The sequence below is a fragment of the Hypanus sabinus genome, chromosome 2 (genome assembly GCF_030144855.1).
Source record: "Hypanus sabinus isolate sHypSab1 chromosome 2, sHypSab1.hap1, whole genome shotgun sequence".
Taxonomy (NCBI): domain Eukaryota; kingdom Metazoa; phylum Chordata; class Chondrichthyes; order Myliobatiformes; family Dasyatidae; genus Hypanus; species Hypanus sabinus.
In genome coordinates this window covers 77,469,008-77,482,464 of record NC_082707.1, presented here as the reverse complement: position 1 = coordinate 77,482,464, position 13,457 = coordinate 77,469,008, and the positions used below count along the sequence as shown (strand labels likewise).

Genomic DNA, 13,457 nt, shown 5'->3' with positions numbered 1-13,457 from the left:
GACAAATACTCATCCTATTCAACTGGTCAGATTGTGTTAAATCATTTTTAGTCAATGAAAAAACATGGTACTGAAATACCTCAAAATCATAATGCAGAGATACTGACTTGGACTGGTGCCCAATAAACATCGAGACATACTTCATCCTATTAAGAGGGAAAGTATTTTTTAAGAAGATTGTGTCCCCCCGCCCCTTTCCACACTGTAACAAACAGGTTATACCTTTTATGGAAATTCAGAACATACAATTGCTAGACTTTATACACGTTATTTATCATCTTAATTTGCCTTTATTGGCTAGGGAATTGGGGGCTGGGTGAAGGGAATGATTGAGGAGATAACACCAATATTTCACTTAAAACTTTTCAGAACAAATTATGGTTCACTAAATTTGCAACAGAGTAAACACTTAAGCAAAAGAAATAACGATAATCTATACAAATCTGTATTTTCAATTACTGTCTACATTCCCATTGAAAATATTCAGTCACATGTCAGATAATAGATAAAAAGCTATAGTCTGACGTGCGCACCACCAACTCAACTTCCTGAACTTTGATCAATGTTTATCTCCAAGAACAATTTACAAGATAAAGGTGCAATAGACTGGGTATTTGCTGTTTGAAATGTGATTACTTTTTTGGTGGACCATGAATCAGGATCTACTCAGGTCCAGAATAACCTCACTCAGGGTAATCCAGCTTTGTGCAAGTGCTCCCATAATGTTTTAAACATTTTTCAAGTTAATTATAAAAATAAAATGTTGCATGTATTAGTGAATGAATGGGAACAGTATGTATTCAACTAGTTTAATAAAGCTGTATGTTATGGTGATTGCTCAATGAAATGTTAATATAGCAAGTATATATAAAGTGATGTGATATGGGTAACTATACAAAATGGACATTTCTGATTTACAGAAAAATCAGCTTAGGGACAGGTTTGGGAAAAGGAATCCTTGTACTGACTTCCCATATCATGGAAGTCACTCTCCACAAAGACAAACAGATATGAAATTCACCATAGTCTTTAGACCAAAAGAACAAAAGTTGGCCTTGTGAGGAAAAAGTGTCTGAACATCAACACCTCAAACCCAACACACAGTTCTTCATCTTAAAGGCAACATTGATCCCTGCTTGCATTTATACTTTGGGACATGAAAACCTGCAGGAGGCATTTCAAATTACTAGAAAGACACTATGAACATCTCCACAAAATCCCCCAAATTCATTAATGGCATCTTCTCTTAGGCCAACATCACTAATAACAAGGATCTAATTAGATTAAATCCGCTTCAATAGACTGGTGATGTTATTTACATGCCCAAAGCTAGACTTCTGAAGTTCTAATCCAAATTCTGCAAGGTGGTTACTAGGTGCCCAGAAGAAAGTATTCAAGGATGTTCTTAAAGCCATTTTTGAGAATAGAGTCAGTGCATCAGGTGCACAGAAAAGTCCAGTATAAATACTTTAAGGAATATAATAGCTCCAATACTTTTCACCCACTCTGCCAAGCACCAACTGAACTACTTATGGCAGAGTCTGGAAGTTTCATATTGTCTTAACAGCCACTTTAAAGTCAAAAGAAATGGTGGAAAAAGAGATCTCCAATTCCGACAGAATACTATTAAGACTCATGATTATTCTTTCATTATTTGTATCAGGCAATTCAGTTCTCTGTTAAATCTGACCATTCAATTGTTTGATTATCAATTGTAAGGCATTGTTATATACCCCCGTTTAACAGGAAACACTGAAAAACAGATCAGGTAGCATCTGCAGAAGTTGTCAACATTTCGGATTGAGGACCTCTCTAAGACTAACCATTTTTCATTTCACAAACATTGCTTGACTCGAATATTTTCAATGTTTTGCTTTTCTTTATTCTTCACAATGGCTAGGGGGTGGCAGGGTATTGCTGGGTTCCACAGTCGCATAGTGGTTATCACAACACTATTACAGCTCAGGACATTGAAGTTCAGAGTTCAATCCAGGTGCTCCTGTTTCTTCCCTTAGTCCAAACACATACCGCACAGGTTAACTGTTCAGTATAAATTGGTCCATGATTAGGATAGAGTTAAATTGGCTTTGTTAAGGGTTTGTTTGGCGATGTGGCTTAAACGGCCTATTCCACACTGTATAAATAAATAAATCTATACTGAAGAACTATATTTGTTGAAATAGATTAGCTACTTCTGAGTATCAACTTAGATAATTATAGTTTATATTAAATAAGCCCCATTTCCTTTGCTGAATTACATACAAATCAATCTCTCAACATTCAGATTTGTTACTTCAAGGAAATCACAAGCAGAAGTGAAATCCAGTGCTACACCATCTTTCCATTTAGTTTGGTTAATCTGTATTTCGAGTAATTTTTCTAAATCATTCCAAGCGTATCAACAAGAAACATTTGAAAGCAACTTGCTACCATCATACTACTGTGGTAAATCATCTTTATATGAAATGTTACTCATTTTACAACACACACCCTCCCAGTGACTGGAAAACTACTCGGGAGAACTACATCTGCCCAAGTGAACCGAGGCACAAGAGTGATTTAAACAACTGTGCCAACTTTGGCATCACAGATTACAACTGCATGCGTGTTTAAGAATGACTACAACAGTAAAAAAGGTACTGATACTTTGCATCAGTAAACAAAACAGATTGCTATTTTTAAAGTTTCATCAGCATAGATACCAAAATTATATAATCAGAATAACTAAAACCTATATGAAACAATTTATTACATTTAGGTTAACTACAGTTGCAAAAATCCTTGCCCTTTTCAACTCTTGGCATGAGGAAATTATAAGAACCCCAAGGAAACTGAAGTCAAAAGCTAAATTGGATGACAAAGTGACACCACCTAACAATCATAACCATGTTTCAAAAGTAAATCTAGACAAAAGTGTAAGCATTGATTTGAAAATCCTCAATCTTGGCTTATATACAAATACAGGTTGAATACCCCTTATCCAAAATCCGAAAAACTCCAAAATCTGATCTTTTTTAAAGCACTGAGACGATGTCACAAATAGGAAATTCCACAAGGCACTGGGAAGGTTCCTAGGTGATGCACAGGTCACTGCATATCAGGCAGTCCTGAGAAGCGACCTCACACATATAATTAACAGAAGTTAATGAAAAATAGAAAAACATTACATAAAGCAAAAAAAATGAAGATCTCAATCGTGTATTGAAAGAGTGGCTGTGTCAATGAAGTGAACGTAAGCTGCTAACAAAATGCTGATCATGAAACAAGCTAAGATCTAACACAACTAACTGCAAATTGAAGTTAACTGTTTCAAGCACAAAATCATTAATATTATAGAAAACTAACAGTCATTTCCCTCCCCCCCCCCCCCATCATAGTTGCTGTGGATGGGCTATTTGAAATCAATGGTGGATACGAAGTGCTGGAACTTGGTAATGGACTCAGTCATTCAAATCCAACTGTCTGTGGAAGACCCAGCTTCATCAATTCAGGCTGTGCTCCAACTGAGGAATATTCACTCTGAGCGTCCCACCAACTGTACATAAGCTGTCAATGTAATATGAATGGATTTTGTGTTTAGACTTGGGTCCCATCCCCAAGGTATCTCATTATATAGATGGAAATATTCCAAAATACTACCAGCCCCAAGCATTTCCAATACGGGATACTCTAAAAACTAATCCAAAACAAAACCATTTTCATGGCATAACCAATTCCAAATGACAGCAATTATAAACGTAAGTGCCAAAGAATACAGTAAATAGAAAGCAACTACTATAAACAGAAAGAGATAAACTGTCATTCAAATTATTTGCATGGCTATCTTACATTAAAGTTTGTTACAAATCATATTTTCCACTGACCTAGTCTAGGATTTCTCCTCATGTATTCTTGGGGATTTTGTTCCACACCAGACAATGCACTGCAGTCTTCATATTTTTTATATAACGTCTTTACCATAGGGCAAGCCAAGGCTCCCAACAATATCAGAGGTATTAGATATATTAGCATTGGTTTCACTTGGCATCAGTCACCAAGTAGTATATGTTACATTCAGTAATGTTCCACATAATAATACTGCTGCCCTGCTTTAACTTTTATTTGGAAAGAGAAGTCATTCCATTGTCTCTATAAACAGGTTCAAACAAAAAACATCATGGTGCCATTTAGGCCAAGAAAGACATACTATAACTTTTGTAAATGCAATAATTCAGCCTTCTTTCCTTTAATTGCCAAACCAATTGGCAAGCTCGATCATATTGAATCCATGCAATTAAAACACAGTACTCAAAAGTTACCTGACATCACAATTTTACAATCTGAAAGGATAGGGATAGTTAGTTAATTAGCTGAAGAAATTGATGTGTCAAGCTATTTAGTTAAAAGAAATAATTAAAAATCTGTCATGGGGTACCATCTTCCACTGAAAATTTTAGTTTACTTGCAATACCAATTTAGTTAATGTTAGCTATAGAGGACTGAAAATTCTCCATAAACGTGATTATCCAAAGGCATTCTTAATTAGCAAAGAGCACTTGTGACAAGACTGTCATTTACAACCATGGACAATACAGAAGCTAACTTCATTAAAATGAATTTTAAAAAAAATATCAAAGCTAGAATGGATTATTTATTTTGTCTATGACTCAATAATGATAAATTTTTAACATCAAATATAAATTTTACACACAAGGACAAAATATAGTCATTTTGCCCAGGTTTAGTTATTTCTGGATAGTTTTTCCAAATGGGGCATTATAGTGAATTCAGTCTCATGATGACCAAATTTAGGTGGCAAAAATCAAGATTAGCTCCAAACATATGCATTGGAGTGAGTGAGTGAGAGAGTAACACACCTTCATTTTACGTTTTAGAAAATGAAAGAGAGAAATGGTGTCCATGCCAAACAGTTAGCATGTTAAATATAATTAACACAATCTGCAGAGTCCCTGTTGTACAAAATGACAGTAAAAACATATCTTTGGCTTATCCCAAGATTATATGCTTTGGTTGAAGTCATCAAAATGTATTCTACTCAAGTTAGTAGCTTTCATTTCAATACGCAACAAGTTGCAAGTAAATATATTTCTAAATGTATCCTAAAACAAAAGTTTTTATCAAATCCTTCCAATTTCCACAGAGGCTTAATACATAAGTATTATATAAATGTATGCATTAAAAATCTTCCATAAAACCATACATGCATTTACAAGATTTTATTGATATGTAAACTAATATAGAACTCAATTTGAAACTTGATTGGAAACTTGTTTCTACACTTCAAAATGCATAATTTATCTATTTTTGTTTATAAGCACAATGTTACATAGAATTGTTCAAATATGGCATGTATGTGAAGTATTTCCATTCACTCTGTGTAGTTATGGGTTTTCACCAAAACTTACATTCAAATTTTCCACATCAGAGCTTTTTATTTTAAATGTAAACACCTTAAATGTCAATACATTCGCATTTACCATATCCAAGATTGATTTAATGTAAAGACACACCTCAATTTCGTGGCTTGACAATTGCATAGGCTGACAACTTATTGCACTTTAGCCAAACGTTTCAAGTAACCCAAATCATTAAACCATAGAACCAGCGCCTATTGTAAACAAATCGTTCTACATTTTCACAAGAGACAAAAGTAGCTTTTAAAATATCTGTTAATATGTACCACATACTTAACACCAAGAAACCAGATCATTTATTTCCAAACAAAATAAATTTCACGCATCCCCCATCTAAAAATACATTTGATAAGATGTTTTCCTCTCTCATACTTATAAAACTCGCTACTGGGCGGATGGATTGGTGAGAATAACCAAGAACAGTCATCAGGATGTCGTCACCTGACTCCAGTCAGAATAGTGTAATAACAAAAAAATCGTGAGATCAAATACCGAAGACTACAACCCGGTTTCCCTATTTACCAATTTGGCTTTACTTTTCAATGTATCAAAATCCACCAAGTATTATTTGGTTTACAATCAACCTCTCCATCAAACAAAAATAACGAAGCGAGAGGAAAAACACTCCAGCGTCCTACGCAGGCTTGCCTTTTGTATCCCTGCACGTCCTTCGTCTGCTTGGCAATTAAACAACATTTGTATTTTAGCCCTTTTTTTATATATGTGCGTACAATGAAGTGACGCGAAAACGTTCAAAAGCTAGATATCAATGAAAATAAGTCTTCGAAATAAATTTTGCCACTTAACCACAGAAAGGGATGAAAAATAAACAGAAAATTACCAAGGAAAAGAAAGTCTTTTTAAAAGATGCGAACTCGAACTGTAGCCACATTTCCCGCTCCCCTCCCCCAAACACACACACACACAGTCCCGAGACCTGTCCTCCATCTTAGATCGGCACTTCGTTCGCCTCTTTTCACTTAAAAAAAGATTAAAAGTTCAGCAATACGAACCGTCCCTGCCCATTTTGGAACCGTTTTTCACTTCCCGTTCGACGTCGTAAGAAAATATCGAGTTTGAAAATTGATTAAATTAAAAATAGGAATAGTTAACACCGCGTCTTTACAGGACGAACAATCCTAAGCCGCCATCTGGTGGCATTTTCCACAATCGAATGGCGCAATGCAAATCCAGACAAAGATTGCCCTCTGGCGGCCACCATCCGACTTCTCGCTCGTGCCCGCGCACGAGCAATCGCGGCTTGTCTGTCGCGGCTACGCGCCCGAAACGGCGTAATGTGGAGGTTGTGTTGTGGGAGGTGGGAAAGTGGCGGCACGCACGCGCTTTTCCCTCCCGCGCGCGGAGCACGCCAAGCAATGGCGTGCGTCCTGACGTCATGGCCGGGTGGCAGGCAGGCAGGGAGGGAGGAGGTGGGCCGCCGCTGGTTGAGCGATCAATGGTGAATAAATGTTGGTGCTTGCACAAAGCGTAATGGCTATGAGCCATTTATTTTTTAAAAAAGCAAATAGTTGATAGATGCTTCCGAGGTTCCTTTTGACACTGTGGAATGTCTCAACCCTCTGATGCTCAGAGTTAGTAAAGGGCGCCAGTGTGAGCGGCTACCAGAGACCGTGTAATGGCGGCTGCACAAAGGAATAAGAGGGAGAGTCTCGCTAGCTGCCATTGATTTGCTTCCCGATAGCGGCAGCAACCTTCCCCACTACAGCCCATCCGATTAAATGGATTGCCAAGTGTATTGAACCGTGCTGTTTTCATTCTTCCCCTGTCGTGATGAAGAAGCCATTTTGATGCTCTGAGCCATTCGTGTGGATATCTGAGGTCTCCTCCCCCAGCCAGCTGCTGGGCTACGCTTGAAAACAAAACTGATTATCTGTTAAAGTCTTTCATAGGAAAGCACCCACACCACATTTGATTGGAGTTGCCACAAAGGGGAAGGTGTAGGATTGTGACTGCAAGCAGATGGAGAGGAGCGATTCAAACATGTTCAACTTTTAATCTGAATTTCTTAAATATCACTTTTTTTCGGAGCCAGTTGAAGATGTATCTACTCTGGATGTCTAGATGATTCAATTGTTGGGTAAATAGTGCAACCGGATTGCGTATTTTCTCAGTTCGTTGACAGAAGAAATACAAATTATTGATACAAAATAGAAAATGTTTGAAATGTTTAGCGGCGTTGTGGAGAGAGAAAAATAGCGTTAACATTTCCATGTCAGTTATCTGTTATCAGAACACTGTGTTGAAAGACCCCCCCCCCCCCCCAACTAAGATTAGGCAGGCAATCTGTTGGAATCAAACTCGTCCGCAAATGTTCCTCCCAGTACTAACCCAATAGCTGAATCTGGTGGATGTAAGAGATTGAATATCCGGACATTACAGAAATCAACAAGTGACCTATACACTTGAATTAAAACATAATATTTTAAAAGAAATAATAAAAACAAAAAAAAACAGTAGATGAAAGAATATGAAACAATATGTTTCAGGTCATGCTGTATCCATAGAGAAACAATCAACATTCAATCACTATTCAGGATTTAGTGAGAGAATCATTAGTTCTTACTCTAGACTAGAAACACAGTGTTTTCAATATTTTCTTTTTTTAAAGGGAGCCATAAATAAGACAATAGAGTCCTGGGTGGTTCATGTGATTGATAGTAGGGAAGAGCTACCTTTTCAGTGGCCACCCAGGTTATGCTCTTTTCTCGCTGCTGCCATGGGGGTGGGGGCGGGGGAGGTACAGGAGCCTCATGACTTACACCACCGGATGCAAGAACAGTGATTACCCCCTTAACCATCAGGCTCATGGACCAGAGAGGATAATTTCACTCTACTTACCCCATCACTGAACTGTTCCCACAACCTATGCACTCATTTTCAAGGTCTTCTCATTTCATGTTCTCAATATTTATTGCTTATTCATTTGTCGTTATCATTTATTTCTTTTTGTACTTGCACATTTTTTTGGCATTTGCACACTGGCTGTTTGCCATGTTAGTGCAGTCTTTCATTGATTCTATTATGGTTATTGGATTTATTGAGGATGCCTGAAAAACTGAATCTCAGGGTTGTAGATGGTGACATATATGTACTAAGATAATAAATTTACTTTGAAATTTATTGGTCTTCAATTTGATTCCCTTTTGTACATTTGATCCAAATTATCCATATAAGTAACCTAAGAAAGAGAAGCTCACAAAAGACTTTGATCCATATCACTGGCAACAAAGGGCTAGATGACCCACTCCTGCTCGCAATCCTTATTTTTATCAAGAAGCTGTTTGAAGTTCAAATATACTACATCTCCCCTTTTCAATTTTGCTTGTTAAAAACTCAGCAGATTTCACTTTCATAAATCGTGCTTACTTGACCAAATTGGATTATTATTTTCTAAGTCCTCTTTATCACTTCTTTTACAATAGGTTCTAGTAACTTCCATACTTTACATTTTTCACTATTCTGACTATAAAGTCTCTGTACAGATTGGTTTCGATATTTCAATCAAATGAGTCCTGGTCTGCAAAAGTTGGACTAATGATAATTAACACATGACATTTTGCCAGTTTCACCCAGAAAGACCAATTAACTCCGATACCAGAAAGAAATGCATACTACTAACCATCCATACTCAGTTCAAGTATTCTGCTTATTTTTTTTCTCTTGCTGAAAGTGACCTTTCTATCAAGTGAACCTTCCATTTCAGCAACATCTTCCTGCGTGATCCTAATATTATTTGATTCCTCTAATGCTCAGAAATCCATAAGGGTGGAGTCAAACTGATATTGCAGGGCTGGTTGCTTCATCCTAGTCGGGCACTTCTGGTCACACTTGCTAAATTTCCTTTGTCCTCAAACGGATCGTGTCACCTTTGGCTCAAGATGAAAAAAAAATTTCTTCATTGGGAATAATAAATATTATATACCTGAGTGGTCTGTAGAGGGTATATTTATGACCACCATATTTTTGCACATATTGAGAATCATGGGATATAAACAATGCTGCTGATAGAAAAGAACAGTTTTTATTGAATGAAAGAGTAGCAGGAGCCAGATGGCCTATTCCTGCTTCTTTCTTCTTTTGGTTCAGTTAATGACCAGGATTTAGAGTACAGGGCAAAGTTTTGGAATTTGCAGATTACACAAAATTTGACAATTAATAAAAAGAGAAGAAATACTATATTCCAAGAGGACAAAAGTGCTGATGGAATTGGCAAATGCATGAAAAATAAATCCAATGAACAAATTCATAAGGTAAAATGTTTTAATAGGAAGAATAAAGAGAAACATGATAAATATTGCAAAGTTAAAGTGAGTGTAAACTTTTGTACACAAACTTTTTTTGTAGGCATTAGAGCAGATAACATAGCAACTTTGATGCCAGACTCTGTAAATGGGGCCATTGTGCACAAGAACCTGGAAGATAAACCTATATGAAAATACTAATTATGTTCAGTATTGCAGACAATTCTGGACACCAAAATTTAGCAGTGATTTGAAGGTTGTAGCAAGAATGCAAAAAATATATAAGAATGATTCCAGAGATGTGAAATTGCATAAAGTGAATAGATTTAGGAAGCTGAGATGGTTCTCTTTGGAGCAGAGAAGTCCAAGGTATATTTGATAGTGGTTAAAATTGTTCTGCTTTTGTTGGAGTAGATTATGAGGAAATGGTTTTGGTAACTGAACAGCGAATAACCGGTATGTGTAGATTTATGGTGATTAGCAAAAGAACTAGAAATTATATGAGCTTAAAAATAAATGCAATTGATGTTTATTGGTTATGCTTCTTGGAGGCTGATAGATACAGATTAATTAGAGGAATGGATAAATAAAGAATAAAATACATTGCAGTGATACAAAGAAAGTGCATTCTACTGTAATGTCAATGGGCTAAATACAATCTCTAGGGTAAGCTATTCTATAATGCTTTCAGCACAGAAGAATACGCTTTAAAATAATTATTCTCTTAATACAGTTCCCCTCTTGTTTCCCCACAGACCTGCCCCTAAGTTCTTTAGATGTTTAGAGACATAGTTTTATACAGCACAGAAACAGGCTCTTTGACCCAACTTATCCATGCAGACCAAGTTGCCTATCAAGCTCGTACGATTTGCTTGCATTTAGCTCATATCACTGTAAATCTTTTCAATCTAGGTACCTGTCCAAATAGCCTTTGAATATTGTAGTTCTACTTGCCTTTACCACTTCCTCTGGCAGCTCATTCCATATGCTCACCACCTACTATCTGAAGAGGTTGCTCCTTGGGTCCCCTTTACACCTTCCAGCCCTCACCTTAAACCTGTGTCCTCTAGTTTTTGACCCTCCTACCTTGGGAAAAAGACCGAGTCCATTGACATTATCTATGCTCCTCATGATTTTATATACCTCTAGAACATGGATTCTTAATCTTTTTTATGCCATGGATGCCTTCTCAGAGTAATGTATTTAAATATATTAAATAAACTACATAGGAATACAAAAGGAACCAATTATATGGAAATGCAGATATCAAAATATAAAAAACCAAATGTGTGATATATGTGCTTCTTTATTAATGCATTAAATTAACACACCAAAGTTCCCAAGGCAGCACCTTCCAGATCCACAACCACTACCATCTAGAAGGAGAAGAACAGCAGATACTGGGGAACACCACCACTTGGAAATGCCCCTCCATTTCACGCACCATCCTGACCTGGAAGCATATTGCCATTCCTTCATTGTCGCTGGCTCAAAATCATGGAATTCCCTCCCTAGCAGCACTGTGGGTGTACCTACACCTCAGGGACTGCAGTGGTTCAAGAAGGCAGCTCATCACCACCTTCTCAAGGGCAACTAGCGATGAGCAATAAATGCTGGCTTAGCTGGCGACACCCACATCCCATAAATGAATATAAATAATGACAAGACTATACATACAGGCAAGTTAAAATTAATTTTTATTTTTAAAGACATATTAGTGTGAAATATATTGTTACTAAACTTGAATAAGAACATTAAACTGTGGATGGTCTTTGACAAAGCAATAGTTATGTTGGGCATCCAGTTGATTATGATTTTTTGTTTTGTATTGAAAATCCTGATTCGCAAAGATGTTGTTGCATATGGAATGAAAGCTTCAGTAGCTTGCTTTACAAGGTGAGGATAGGCTCCTCTCAAGGAACACCATAATTCTCCATGTGTTTTTGAGTTAAACATTATTTCTGTCAGTTCTGATAGTTTTCTGTCCTAAGATCAGTGAGTTCATCTTTGGCTAGTTCAACATCTTCAAAACAGTTTATATCAGAAAGAAAAGGATTGCAGATCCAAGGTTTGTGGTAGAGAAGCACTTCCTATTCTGCACCCATTTCTAGACAAAGTCTTTTAAAAATGTAATGATTCAGAGACCTGCTTCTAATAAAGTTGCTGACTTATATGGCTGTTAACAAAACTTCTGTCAGGGTTGTTGGAAGAGCCTTTGTTGCTAGTACATGTCATGTAAAAAACAATGAATGACAGTGACACGAGGGGTTTCCTTTTTGACTGGGAGCAAAACCAGATATATTTACCAAGCATTGCAGGAGCTTCATCTGTGCAAAGAATATGAAGTACTTTTATCCAGTCAGTTATGTAAGGCAATTTTTTAGCATTTCCAAACTGTTGATGGCCTTTATAGTTTACAAAAGGGATTCATAAATTAAGAATTCTTCTTTGATAGCGTCAACATGCCTATAACAAACAAAATCAAGCAGCTGCCTACATTGAGAGATGCCTGTAGTTTTATCCAGCTGTATACTGAATGGCAATTGCGAAGCTGCCAATTCCTCTATAACCTGCTTCAAAATGTAAAAAAAAATCAACTATCCTGGAGCATATCACATTATTTGATAAGGGAACCACTTCCATCTTTTCCCCTCTGTTCCAGTGCACAAACCAGCTCAATCCTTTTCCAGTGCACATGGCTTTACTAAAGTCTCTCCAATAGTGTGGTGCTTCTTTCGCTTGGCAATTCGTTAAGCAACTTTATAGCATGCTCCAAGAAAAGGTTTTTGTGAAAAGGCAAATCCAAGTTTTGGAAGTGTCCTAACTTTTCTTGAATTGAACTTTCTTCGCACGAACCCACTCCCCCTTGGCATCTTTAGGTGCATTTTCAGGATAGATAGACAAGATGTGCTCTTTCAGTTTTGCTGGCTTCATACTTTCATTCGCAAGAATTTTTCCACACAATAAACACTTCAGATTTTATGTCCATTAGTGCAAGGGAAACCACATAATACATAGTTTTCATCATACTTCCTTTTCTTTGACATTTCAATATAAATTGGGTCTGCAAAAAATATAAAATAAAGCTAAAATAAAATATTTGATTCAATCAACATTTTTTGAAACTCATTATTTTTGTATGGTTTTTAAGTAATTTGTTTGATAAATCTGCAAAGAAATAAGTGATCTATATGTTGATTAAGTGAGGTGTAAGATATTCAAGAAACGTGTTTGCCAATTAAATAAAATAAGGCAGGTTTTACAATTTATCCAAAGTTTTAACAATCATACTGGCTTTTAGAGACTCAGACAGACACAAAGGTTACAGTAGTAGCTCAGGCTTTATGTCCTTCTTTGAATTTCGCTATTGTTGCTATTGTTGTAATATTGTGGTATTACAAAAGGACGCACAGCTTTATGGAGAGGTAAGAATTCCTATTTGAACCTTCCAATTTTTCAAGACTTTAACAAACAATAATACAAGTGTGATCTCACCAACATCTTGTACAGTTGTAACATGGCATCCCAACTCTTGCACTCAGTGTCCTAACAAATGAAGGCAAGCATGTCACATGCCTTCTTCACCATCTTGTTGCTTGTTTCAGGGAACGACGTACGTACCCTAGGTCTCTCTGTTGTTTAACTCTCTCCAGGGCTCTGCCATGTATTCTGTCAGCCCTGCCTTGGTTAAACTTCCAAAATGCAATACTTTGCATTTGTCTAAGGTTAACTCCATGGCCCACTTTCCCAAATGTTCTGTAATTTTTATTAAAAGTTCATA

General features: G+C 36.8%; 1 protein-coding gene across 2 annotated transcripts in view; it reads right to left on the bottom strand.

Moving 5' to 3' along the window:
* The window catches only part of LOC132380176 (cohesin subunit SA-1), a 274,712-nt gene extending 268,100 nt beyond the window's left edge, over positions 1 to 6,612 (bottom strand). Inside the window, exon 1 of one of the 2 annotated variants that reach the window (XM_059948844.1) lies at positions 6,428 to 6,612. The gene's annotated coding sequence lies outside the window, so the exon portion shown is untranslated. The remainder of the gene's footprint in view (positions 1 to 6,427) is intronic. The other variant, XM_059948854.1, reaches the window with a different exon arrangement.
* Between the last annotated feature and the right edge of the window lie 6,845 nt (positions 6,613 to 13,457).